Below are 13,192 nucleotides of genomic sequence, written 5' to 3'. Positions count from 1 at the left end.
CTTTCCACCTTTGCTGAGTTTTGCTATTTAACCCATAGCTGGACCCTACCCCATCAGGATAGGTACTCATTTACAGCTGAGTAGCCTGAGGAAGATCCTTCCCAAGGATGATGATTATTATTATTATTATTATTATTATTATTATTATTATTATTAGTTATTATTATTATTATTTTGGAAGGAGACCCTTTTTCAACAAGTCTTATTGCTGCATCAGCTGCATTCACTTGTAAATAGTCTCCTCTATTTTTCTAATAATAGCTTTCTCTCTGCTACTACAACTGGCGAGTATTGCGCCGATATTACTCATCAGGATTGATTGATTGATTGATACTATATTAATCATGCATCGCGACAACTAGGTCACTGATGCCGAACTATATATAAAGACCCTATAAATTTCAATAATAACAATTAAACAGAAAATTTAAACAAAAAACATATATATATACACACAAACACATATATACATACCATTATACACACATATATATATATATACATATATATACATATACATACACATATACATACATATACATATATATACACACACATACACATATACATATATGCACACTCACATACATACATACATACATATGGCAAAAGATACTGGTAATTATTAAAAAAAAAAAAATAATAGATAAATAAATAAATAAATAAATAAATAAAAGCAAGGCGCACACAAGCAACACAGTTTATCTAAAATACCAGTGTTAAAAAGAAATCCAAACAAGCCAGTCATGTTAAAAATCCCATTTGCTCCTAAAATTTTTGACAACTTAAAAACATTATTCTCCTTCCCATAGTATAGATATTGATTGCGCTGTTCCACCAAAACTGGGCACTCAACCAGCAAGTGCATAACAGTCAGTGGAACTAGGCAATCCTCACAGTATGGTTCGTGATCATGACTCATCAAGTAGGAATGTGTCAGCCTAGTATGTCCAATACGCAGGCGGCACAGAGCCGTTTCAAACCTTCTGGGCATAAAATTGTACTGCCAAGGATTGATTGCAGGTACAATAGTTCTCATTTTTACATTAGTAGTTAAATTTGACCAAATATTTTGCCAAAGTACTCTATGCATCTCTCTAATTGGAGTATATAAATCTCTGCACGGCAGCTTAAATGATCTGGGCTCAATACGAGAAACAGCCTCTTTGGCAATTGCATCAGTGCGTTCATTTCCGATATTCCAACGTGTGCTGGAACCCAACAAAATTCAATATTAAAACCCTCTGCTTACCTAAAAATAACCAATCTAGAATATTTAAAACTACTGGATGTTTGGAATAAAAATCTTTCAGTGACTCTAGAGCGCTTCTGGAGTCACAGTACACAATAAAATTCTTATCACTACTTTTTAAAACTTCTTTGACAGTATTTAAAATTCCATATAATTCTGCAGTAAATGCAGATGCATTACTTGAAAGCCTTCCACTACGCTCAAAGGACGGAAAACTATGCCAAAACCAGCGCCTGCACTGGTTTTTGGATCCATCGTTAAAGACTGGGATAAAATTACATGTTGTGACATATGATCTAAAAAGGTATAACATAATATTTTATCAGAGACATTCTTCTTTGGTTGATTAAAGTAGTTACAAAACTCTACTGCTGGGAATTTCCAAGGGGGAGATACAGATGCCTTCACCGGTAGTACACATTTGTCTGGAATGTTCAAGTTTTGGAGGGTTGATTTCAGTCTGAAGGCATATGGACGTGGCATCTTTGGATGACTTTCATAAAAGCTATCAATCTTCCATTTCTTGGTGACTGGCATTCTAGGGATCCAGGAAGTCTTTGAACCTGAACCAGCTTCGAGCCAGAAGAGCCTGGTAATGTAAGGCTAGGGGCATTTTCCCAGCATCTACTAACATACTTTCTATAGGGGAAGAAGTCCTAAAAGCTCCAGTAGCAATCCTAATTCCAGTATGGTGAATGGAGTCTAAAATCTTAAGGCGACTTGGGGTAGCCGAGGTGTAAACTTCACATCCATATGTTAATTTTGATAAAACCAAAGCTTTATACAATCCAATAACTGGAGACTATCTGCTCCCCCACAAGATGTACTTGACAAAACTTTCAAGATATCCAAGGATTTTCTGCACTTAGCCCTGAGATTTAGGATATGGGGAAGCCATGTCAACCGAGTATCAAAAATCATTCCTAAAAACCTTGTTTCGTTAACACAAGATATTCTCTGGCCATTTACATATAAATCTGGGTTTGCATGTATCCCTCTAATTCTACAGAAATGCATGGCTACAGTCTTGATGAAGAAAATCTGAAACCATGCACTTCAGCCCATTTCACTACCTTATTTATTACTATTTGTAGATGACGTTCTGCTACTGACATACGTGCAGCTGCAAAAGATAAAGAAAAGTCATCCACAAAAAAGAGTGTGTGCAAATAACATCAGCAGGTATTTGCTTTACTATGTCATTAATTGCTAGAGCAAAAAGTGTTACACTTAACACACTGCCCTGAGGAACACCTTCTTGTTTACATACTTCAGACAGAGCTGCTCCTACTTGTACTTGAAAATAACGATTTTTTAAGAATAGCTTAATAAAAATAGCTAATTCTCCTCTTAAACCATATTCATGGACTACTTTCATATTCCATACCGCCACATAGTATCATACGCTTTTTCCAAGTCGAAGAAAACCGTGATAAAGTGGTGCTTAGAGGCAAAGGCTTCACATATTGCAGACTCCATTCTAACTAAGATATCAACAGTGGATCGCATACTGCGGAAACCACATTGGGCCGGAGAGAAAAAGTTTCCTCGCTCTAAATACCACATTAAACGAGCATTCCACCATTTTCTCCATTAGTTACACAAACAAGATGTTAGGGCAATTGGACGATAATTTCCTACGAAAGAACTATCCTTACCAGGCTTGACAAAAGGAAGGACTCTTGCTAGTTCCCAACATAAAGGGTAGTAATGCTCTTTATAAATTCTGTTTATTATACTGAGGATAAATCTTTTAGTATTGAGCAGCATGCTTGATCATAGAATATGAAATTTCATCAGGACCAGGAGCAGATTCTTTACACTTTGAGAGAGCCAATTCAAATTCTCTCATAGTAAATGGAATATTATAAGACTCCTCTTTATTTGTTGTGAAATCAAGATAATACTGTTCCATTTGTTTTCTGCTGTTTGCATATGGTTTCTCATGATCTTTTTTAGATATTTTAGCAAAATGTAGGGCAAACTCATTTGACACTACTTTTGGATCTCCTACATTTATGCCATTTATTTTTAATACAGGTGGTTGGCTAGGTACAAACTTTCCTGCTATTTTCCTTATCTTCTTCCACACTATGTGATGGTATTCATCAGGAAGAGTCAATTTCAGGGAAAAAATGGCTACAAATTTATTTATTTGTCACAGTAAATGAACAAATAAATCAAAATATAAGTCGATCTAGTGCCCAACGTTTCTCTCGGTATCATTCGAGCATGATCATGGCAGTGGGTCGGAGCAGACTGTAGGTGCTGTCAAGATCTACTCAATATATAGTGGCAGGTCAGCAGGGGGTCAACCGCTAGCTGCGTTTTCATTGGCTGGTGGCGCAATGCGCTCCTGCTATTGACTGAAGGAAGTTTACTTCAAGACACTTCTCGTCGTTGAAGGCCGCGCTGTTGCAGCCTAGCAGACCGTCGAGGCTGGGGCAGGGCTTCCTTGGGCGTTGTGTCACGACGGCTCGCGCTGTCATTGGCTGCTGGGCTGCTAGTCTCATCTGGTATTCTTTGATTGGGGGTGTCACTTGGTCTGGTATTACTTGTACTATTATTCATACACATAGGTCTCCTTAAGTTGGTGGGGAGGAAGAGCACTTCCTGCATCGAATCCAATGAGGGCTTCTCTTGCTGTATGAGGAGTGCCTCGAGCAGTCGAAGCATCGCTGGTCAGGAACCCTCCCTATTATCTTGATATTCTTGATAATACCATCGCTTTAATTGCTCCTTCTTGTGCGTGGCAGGAATCCTCTTGGACAGTTTCATAGGAATCATACCAACGTAAGAACCGGGACATCCACAGAGGGGGCATAAGAATTGGTAGACTACATTCGACTGTTTCAAGAGGTCTCTTGCTGGGGGGGGGGGGGGGGGGGTGGGGGGGGGGGGGGTCGTGGGGGGTTGTTCTTCATAATAGATAAAGGGTGCGTCGATTTTGGTAATAAATTACAAGTTCGAGGTCACATTCTTATCAAAGAGGAATGTGATCCCTACCGAAGCCGAGAAAGAACTAGACGCTTATTGGCTGGCATATTGGTGGTGCAGAAAGGTACAGGTATAAAAAAAATTAACAAAGAATGGATGAGGTTGATTGAGTCTGGAGGACAAAATTATGACAATTGTAAAGTTTTTTTTTTTTTTAGTTTATTTATATCTCATCTTGCGTTTTGGGACTTGTATTTATCTCTTTAAAGTTTTAGCAGAGCTGTCAGGCATTCAGAGCATCACTCTTTCTATTCTTTTTCTGACTCATTTAGTTTGGTTCACACATTTTCTATAAATTTCATTTCTGACATGATATCCAGTAAGTTTATTACATAATGTTCGATGTAGGTGAAATGAACTGTCTTTTGATTAAATACTCTGTAAAGCTAAAGTAGTGGCTAACCTAGCCACTTATGGGAGGAGGGTAAGCCAGCCCAACTCAGTACAGGTCCCAAGCCCGGATGAATAGGGAGGGTTGGAGTCAGGAAGGGCATGCGTCTGTAAAATCTCCTGCCAGAACTTTTATGAAATGAGTCTTACAAGGAATGAGAATAGGGCTAGGTTGTAACTCGGAAGTGACCCGCAGATACATCGCCCCAAACTCTGTGGACATACAAGGGCTACCGCATCTGTGAATGAGTGCAGCCAAAGTACCTAGCTCGAGAACTAAGAGTAGGAACATAAAAGGGTGGATACAATGACAGGAAGAGGGCAGGCAATAGCTGACCGTCTGAAAAGAAGACGAGTAATATCTCTGTGTACAGGAGAAAACAAGATGGAAAGGTAACAAAGCAAGGGAACTGGGGAAGGGGTATAAGCTAATCTATAGCGGAACAAATGAAGAAGGCAGGAATGATGTTGGATAATTCTGGCAAGTGCAATGAAGAATGAAATCTCTGAAGTAAATAGAAGAAATGATAGGATTATCTAGGTCAGGCAGATGGCTGAAAATTGCACGGTTAATATCTTTTGTGCATATATTACCCCCCCCTCTATTCCCTAAACTACACAAAACTGGGAACTCTTACCTGTTGCCAACGGTGCCCTGTTCTGTAAGATGTCACGAGGCTTATTAAGACTGCGTAAATATACAAAAATATATTTATTCCCAAAGCAATTGGTTATAACAAAGAACAAAATGATTAACAAGTCATAATGGCACAAATACCCAAGTCTTGCCCATAAAGAAAACCAATAAGATAACATTCTACCTCGGACTAAGGTTACACTCTCAAACCCCAAACAAGTCACACTGTCTAGTATTAGTCAATTAGAGAATTCCATTCCTAATCAACCATGGAATCGGACCCATCTTTTCGATGGGCGTTCTCTCCTGACACTTAGGGTAACCGCTTGTTCTCTCCTTTGCACAAAAGAAAGAAAGCGTCTTCCACAAGTACCCTGTGAACCAGTAGGCCTGTAATACGCGTACAAACGAATGCACATGCCTCGCAAACGGGGAACGACCTCTGAGACAAGTTGCTTGTTCAGCAAATACCATTCTCTCTCCGGTGAACTTTGCAGTGTACCACCCCTTGTCTCTAGGCAAGCAGAGCTATGTGACTTTATTATTATATAAAACACTTTAAACATATTATTAGCCATTCCCCCTCTTTCACCTCTTTAGAGGAGCTCGGCTACCCTAATGCTAGCACCCGCCTAGCTCTAGACACACAAGCGTCTTACAATATATATAAAACCAGAGGCTGGCTCAAAAAAGAAAATAATGCACTCCCGTCTCACACCATATCGGCAAACTAATGCCCAATTGTATCCACTGTACCACATGACTTAGAGCCACCTCCGTTGCCGGAGCACTTGTGCTTCGTCGAATGCATAAAAGTTTAAGGACTCCAAGTACACAAATGGCGATCAGTATAGCGGCTAACATGATCATTACTATTGGTATAGTATAGCGGTCATCGAAAAAAAAAGGTTCATCTTCACCACTATCTTCGAGTGGCGGGACAGTAATGGACTCCACTGTAGGCGGGATTCGAACCGCCTTATGGCTTCCGTGAAGGTGTCGGTGAAACACCTTTATCGACGAGTTGTAGACACGCCGACTAAGTACCATGAAGAAGTCTGTAAGAATCCTGCAGGAACTGTCAAACAGCTGGGATCCCTGTAGAATGAGCGAATTGTTGTAGACTCAGGTCGAGTACGTAACCCAACTCGAAACAACTCAGCACGCGCCATTATTCAGCGCCTGCGACCCTCGTGAGTGTATCCAACACCCTCCCGTCGCTAAACTGTAGATTCGACGTTTTTCTACTGAAGTAAACGTGGTCACCACCCGTTATTCTATGCAAGTGCTACTCGCACCCGCCTCATCGAAGACTGTAGACTCCTGGTTTATCCCAGAAATTATATCGAAGACATCTCATCCTTTGCCAAGGCAGTCCACAAAAATGCCTTCGTGTGTAGACTTGACTCAATCTCTGGTACTGTAGAAACGAAGTCGTCTCCTTGGCATCCTCACGTAGAATTGGGAATTCTCCAAAGTCATTGTGTGTCCATATTTAAAAGGTCTACATGGTCATAAAATAACTAAAGTCTTGTTTTACCCACAAATTCGTCACTAATTAATATATTCAATCTACTAATCAAATATTAGAAAAAGAAAAAGTTCCTCGCTAAACCAAAAAATCTTTTACCTACTGAATTCTCACAAATAATCCCATATCTGACAAACACACTATCAAAAGAGAAACTCATAAAGTCTAACAGTAAAAACCCCTTTATGGTTTTATATAACTAGCCTCCATAAAATAATAATGACGAACACCCCTTCTATCCAACCACATACCCTGACAAATTATATCTTCTATCTAATAGATGAATGCTATTTTAGAGCTTAACCCTCATTGCAACATCTCTCGTAAGAAAAGAAAAAGAAGAGAAAAAATAAATAAATAAATAAATAAATAAAAATAAGATAATACAACAATAGTAAGTGAACTTTCCCCTCCCTATTACACAGCGCACATAAGAGAAAAGAAAAAGAAAACCATCAGTTGTTTAATCATCTCGGACGACGTTAAGAAAGAAAAAAAACATATATAAGTTCAACATCTTTTCCCAAAAAAGGAATGTGTTACCGTTACAGAATCTGCTAGCGCAGCAACCCTATCGACAAGAAAAAAAAAAAAATTTCCCCTTATATGACACGTTCTCGTGAAATGTCATAATCGGCATCTCCGAAAACCGTGCAAATCCCCGAGTCATCAATTCCAAAGGGAAGGTTCGCAACCGGACTCCTTACAGCAACTTCAGCAAAAAAGAAACCCACCTATGAACACGTCAGGTGCTGAGCATTGCAGCATAATCAGACTCGCGACGCTAGAAACTCATGATTCTCAAAAAAAAATGTTTAGTACTGATCTTCGTAAGCACACCCCCCAGAACCATCTCATTATACATAAACCATCATCTTAATAATAACACCACTCAGGTGACATAAATAATTCCTCTATTTAATTACTGACCCCACGCTAAAAAAAAAACATCTCGTTTCTCAGCTAAAGCAAACATTTGCCGAAAAATATTAACCCCGAAATCTTACGCCAAAACGCCGCAGACTTACATACAATAAGAGAGAAAAAACATTCGAAGGAAACAAAGGAGAAGGAAAAAAAAATTTCAAAACCATTCTGTCATCAAATTACAAAAACAGATAACAAGAAAAAAAAAGGAAAAATGAATGCAATTGCGCGATCATATATTAATTGCCACAACCAATTCTTTTCTTTCAATTTCGAGGTATGTGTTAGCTTCGACTGACCTGTTCGTTCATTTAAACTACAAACCTATTTCCAATTTTCTCTTCAATGACTTTAAAAGGACCTTCAAACTTCGGGCCTAGTTTGTAATTTAACTCATTTCTCACGTTAAGTTTTAAAAATACCTTATCACCGACATTGATCTTGGGATCAGATGATTTACTAATACTCTTTTGAACCATATCTCTGGTTGTGGACTCGAGATTACGGCTAAGACATGCGTGTCTCTCTCTCGCTGTGGATATCAGCGCTTCAACTGTATCCTCCCCCTGGTGAGGCGTAGTTAACAAATCAAATGTGCCTCGCGCTGGATACCAAACAAAGCTTCAAAAGGGACATTTTAATTGAATCGCTAACCATGGTGTTAATGCTATGTCTAACAACGTTAATATATCTGTCCCAATTTCTATCATTACCACCTACCGTTTTTCTGAGCGCTTCGAGCACTTTCCTGTTCGCGTCGTTCGCACAACCCATTAGCCTCGGGTCTGTATGGAATAATTGTTACTTTCTGTATTCCCATGAATTCAGCTAAACACTCCAAGGTTTTGTTCACAATTCCCTCCCATTGTCGGTTAATAGAACTTCGGGTGAACCGTATCTGCAAACGATACCATTGAAGAATGCTATTGCTACTTCTTCGGCTGTTTTTATGCTTAAGTGGGTGAAAATTTCTTACTATCCTTGTAAGTTCATCTATTATCACTAGCAAGTACTTGTTCGCGTATCTAGACTCACAAAAATTCCCTAAGACGTCCATATGTATTCTCTGAAAAGGTTTACTCGGTATAGGATACGATCCTAATTTATGCATGACGTTGTCCTAGCAGGCTTACATGCGTTGCACACCGCACAATTCCTTACGAAATTTTCCACATCTTTACCCCATATTTTTCCAAATGTATTTAGCCCGAACCCTCACCTCATTCAAGTTTTTTTCTATTCCCAAGTGAGGACTACCGAACCTGCAATGAACTATATCTAAAACCACTGGAATTAAGACTTTCGGAATTACGATCTTGTGTCGTATCTCCTTTACTTTCACTGGTTCTCAACTTATATTTAATTTTCCTAACCAACAGATTTCCTTCTAACTCCAAACCCGAAAAAAGGCAAGCTATAACGTTTCTTGACTAATTCCCCTCTCAGAAATGCTTTCGCATCTGCTAAGACCTCGTCTTCATTTTGCTTTAGCTCTATGAGGGGTATATCCCATTGTATGGCTTCGTTAGTGACCTGCGCGACTTGGAAACCTTCCACGTCATGAAAACTCCTGCTCAAAGCGTCCGCGACAACATTAAATTTGCCCTCTATATATTTGAGCTTTGCATCAAAATCTCTGATAGTTAGAAACCATCGAGCTCTTTTGGGAGACAAATCGGGTTTATTAAAAAGATCAAGTAACGGTTTGTGGTCTGTAAGGATTCTACTTTATTACCCCATCAGTAACATTTTAAAATGAACTAAGCTCGACACTATTGCAAAGGCTTCCTTATCTATGGTGGCCATGGACTTCTCGTTACTGCCTTTTGTCCTGAACTTTCCTGCTTATAAAAAAGCTATAGGATGAAATTTCCCATCAAACTTTTGCATAAGGCATGCACCAATGCCTTCCTGGCTTGCATCAGTCACTAATGTAAAAGGTTCCTTAAAATCTGGAAACTTCAAAACCGGGGGATTCATTAGCGCATCTTTAAGCTTTTGAACTCTCGCCTGGGATTCCTTCCATTGAAATTGAACGTCTTCCCGCAACACATCAGTTAGGGGAGCTGCTATGTTAGAAAACCCTTTTACGAACCTCCTGAAGAAACCGGCGATACCCAGGAATGACTTAATCTCTTCTTTGATCTGGGGATGCGAAAATTCGCTATTGCTTTGACTTTATCGTCATTTACTCTACCCCTTCCTTAGATATGACGTGACCTAGATATGTGATCTGCTTTTTCAAGAACGAACACTTGGCTAACTTGATTTTTCAACCCCGCCTAATCTAAGCCTCCTAAGTACTTCTGTAAGCACTTCCAGGTGTTGTGCGATCGTGTCCGTTGCGATCAGGAGTCATCCATATCACAAAAAACATTTTTGCCCAATAACCCGTGCAAAACTGTGTTCACCAACCTGGTAAAAGTCATCGGACTGCCCGATAAACCGAAAGGCATTCGCGTAAATCATAGTGTCCCTTGGGCACTGAAAAGGCGGTATATTCCTTGCTACTCTCGCTGAGAGGGACCTGTAAGAAACCTTGCGCCAAATCAATTGAGCTATAAATATTATGTCCCCCAATTTCGACAAAAAGATCTGGTATGCACGCAACTGGGTAGCGGTCAGGGATCGTTTTCTCATTTAAACGTCTAAAATCGACGCATACACGGACCGAACCGTCTTTCTTCAGGTACCGTACAACAAGGGAAAGTTGTAAGGAGACACACTGGTCTAATGATTCCTTCTTCTTCCCATCTATTAACTTCTTTCTCTACCTGTTCTCTGATTTTGAAAGGTATGCGATATGCAGGAATATAAATAGGTTTTGTGTTGCTCTCCAAATTTACCTTATGCTCTAAGACATTAGTCAACCCCCAATTTATCACCTTGCAAGGCTACCGTATCCCCAAATTCCGCCAAGAGCCCGCTTATCGCTTCAACGTGTTCGCTATAATCCGCATTAGCCAAATGTTCACTAAATGTTTGTTTCCTTGATTGTATTTCTGCCTCCGAAAACTCAGGTTTCCCCTCTACGATAGCCACAGAACCGCTATCGCATTTCCAATCATGGAAGTCTACTATATATGTATTTTTCTGGTATCTCCTAACTGTATCATTACAGTTTAATAGCTCCACCCACGTAACCCCATTCTTGGATACACTGTTCACCGATGCCGTGCTAACAACTCCCTGAGCTTTTCACTGTTTCAATAACACACACATCTGTGGGTTTTCTCATTTCCTTCAATTTAACTTTTACCATAACCTTTGAACCTGGTAGTAACATAATGTCTTCAAATACACTCTATATTTGTGGTTAGTATTTCCCCCTGCGCCACCGCCCCATACAAATTACCACCCTCAGTATTATCCCCAGCATTGTTAGTATCAGAAACAACATCCATATTAGTATCATCACCAGTATTGTTAGTATCATTGTTACCACTATGAACTCTGATAGAACTCCCGTAATCATCTCCCAGATCACCAACATGTGTTTTAACATTACCTTTCCCCATACACTCTTATCACCGCAATTAATACCACCGAGCACCTCTCCTCTTTCAATAACCTCCATGTCCTCCATTCTATTCACGTCCTCATATGGTATGAGGTAATTCATTTTCCCGATTGTTATCCCATTAGCACCCGCATGGATCGAAATCTTGTGTCTTCTACAAGCAGGATGACCCAACAAGATTTTATTACCTAAGGCAATTCCTTTATTACCAAAAAAGGTTCTGTTAACACTCTGTCACCGAGAGCAAACCTTATTTGTACACAACCCAGGGTGTTTAATCTATGGGCTTGCACATCACACACCGTCTCCGTAGAGGGCTGCAAAGGGTAATTGGAGAACATGGATTGATACAAATTATAGTCCATTAGATTTATTGATGCCCCAGTGTCTATGAAAACCGGGATATCCACATCCCCTACTGTTCCATAGACTATGGGCTTGGGCTCTGGGGCGTCCCCCACGAGACCACAATGGCATATACCAATCACCTGTACCCTTTTTGTTGATCGGGCTTCCAAAAATTTCGCCGATCCCTTTGCCCTCTGGTTTGACCCGCCTGGGAAGTTCTCACATTATAATTACCAGAACCTTGCGGTGCAGGCCTCGCCTCTCTCCGTATCTGAGACGGACAGGACTGCCAATAATGCTCAGTACTTTTACACATTCCCTCAATATTTAACCCTACACAATTTCTTTGGATGTCCTGGTTTATTGCAGTTTGAAACAACGCAACTGCTGTTGCTTTTGATCGAACGATCTTTTGTTATACTCAACTTTTGCACACAGACGATGAGAAGAGAGTTCCGTGTCTCTCTGTACTCTATCCCTCGGGCTTGTCCCGTTAAAAATTGTGCTATCTACGGTGGGACATTTAGACCTGTGTTTATCTATTTGGGTATAAAGTAATTCTTCGTCTGAGGTAGGCTCAACCTTTTCATCAAAGCTATCCACTATTGCATCGGGTACCTCGTGTAAGAGCAGGGAAAAAATAGATCAGTTTATGAACATTATTTAGAGGGAGATTATCCCCTGTAACCCATTAGATGTTTTCAATTTCCTACCCAATCTGCCACTGCGTCAAACAGCTTTGAACTATGTTCTACAAGGCTATTAGTGCCTTTCCGTAGTTTATAAAGACCTCGAAGGTCTCTCACCATATCTCCGTGTTCCTTTGAGCCATATGCTGTTTTCAAAATGCTTGCAAGTCTGTCCAGGTACGACATTTCGTAAATTGGAAACTCCTTGACCTATGACTGAGGTCTCCCTTATTGAAATCTAGCAAAGCTTTCGCCTCTCTGAATGCCTCTACATCGTCTACTATATTCTTTCCCGCTAAATAGTTATTAACTCCCTCTATGAAAATAGCTAAGGTTGTGACAAAGCGCCATCCACGATCCCTTTGAACGGGCTGACCCCCGCAGAAATGTTCGTCACGTGATGTAGTAGCGTCGTCGGTTTGGTATCTGCCATTTTATCTTGTTTCCCAAGGCTGTTCCCCGATCTCAATAACATCAATGTACTTATATACACTAAACCCAATCAAGGAGAAAAAAAATTTTCCAACAACAGATAACAAAAGGTAAGCGTGCCCCGTCCCCAATCACAAAATCAACCCCACGAAAATGGCAATAAAAAAAAAATAATAATAAGAAAGGGATAGGAAAAGTAAGAACGTAAGGTGTTTCCGAGCTAACTCGCCTCTCTCTCTCTCTCTCTCTCTCTCTCTCTGGCACGACTTGCCGCAAAAATCCCACTCAGGCAAGTTCGCCACACACAAACACAAGGAACATGAACAAGAACAAAAAGTTAAAGAAAATCCACAAAACAAAAAGAGGGAGAGAAAAAAAAATAAGAAAAAAAAAAAAAAAAACTCGAAAATACACTTACAATTCATATGACCGTAAACCGAATTCACATACACCGCAAACATGCGCGAAC

This window comes from Macrobrachium nipponense, chromosome 3 (genome assembly GCF_015104395.2).
Source record: "Macrobrachium nipponense isolate FS-2020 chromosome 3, ASM1510439v2, whole genome shotgun sequence".
In the NCBI taxonomy this organism is placed as follows: Eukaryota; Metazoa; Arthropoda; class Malacostraca; order Decapoda; family Palaemonidae; genus Macrobrachium; species Macrobrachium nipponense.
The sequence above is the reverse complement of the archived record's forward strand: the minus strand, read 5'-3'. Positions refer to the sequence as shown.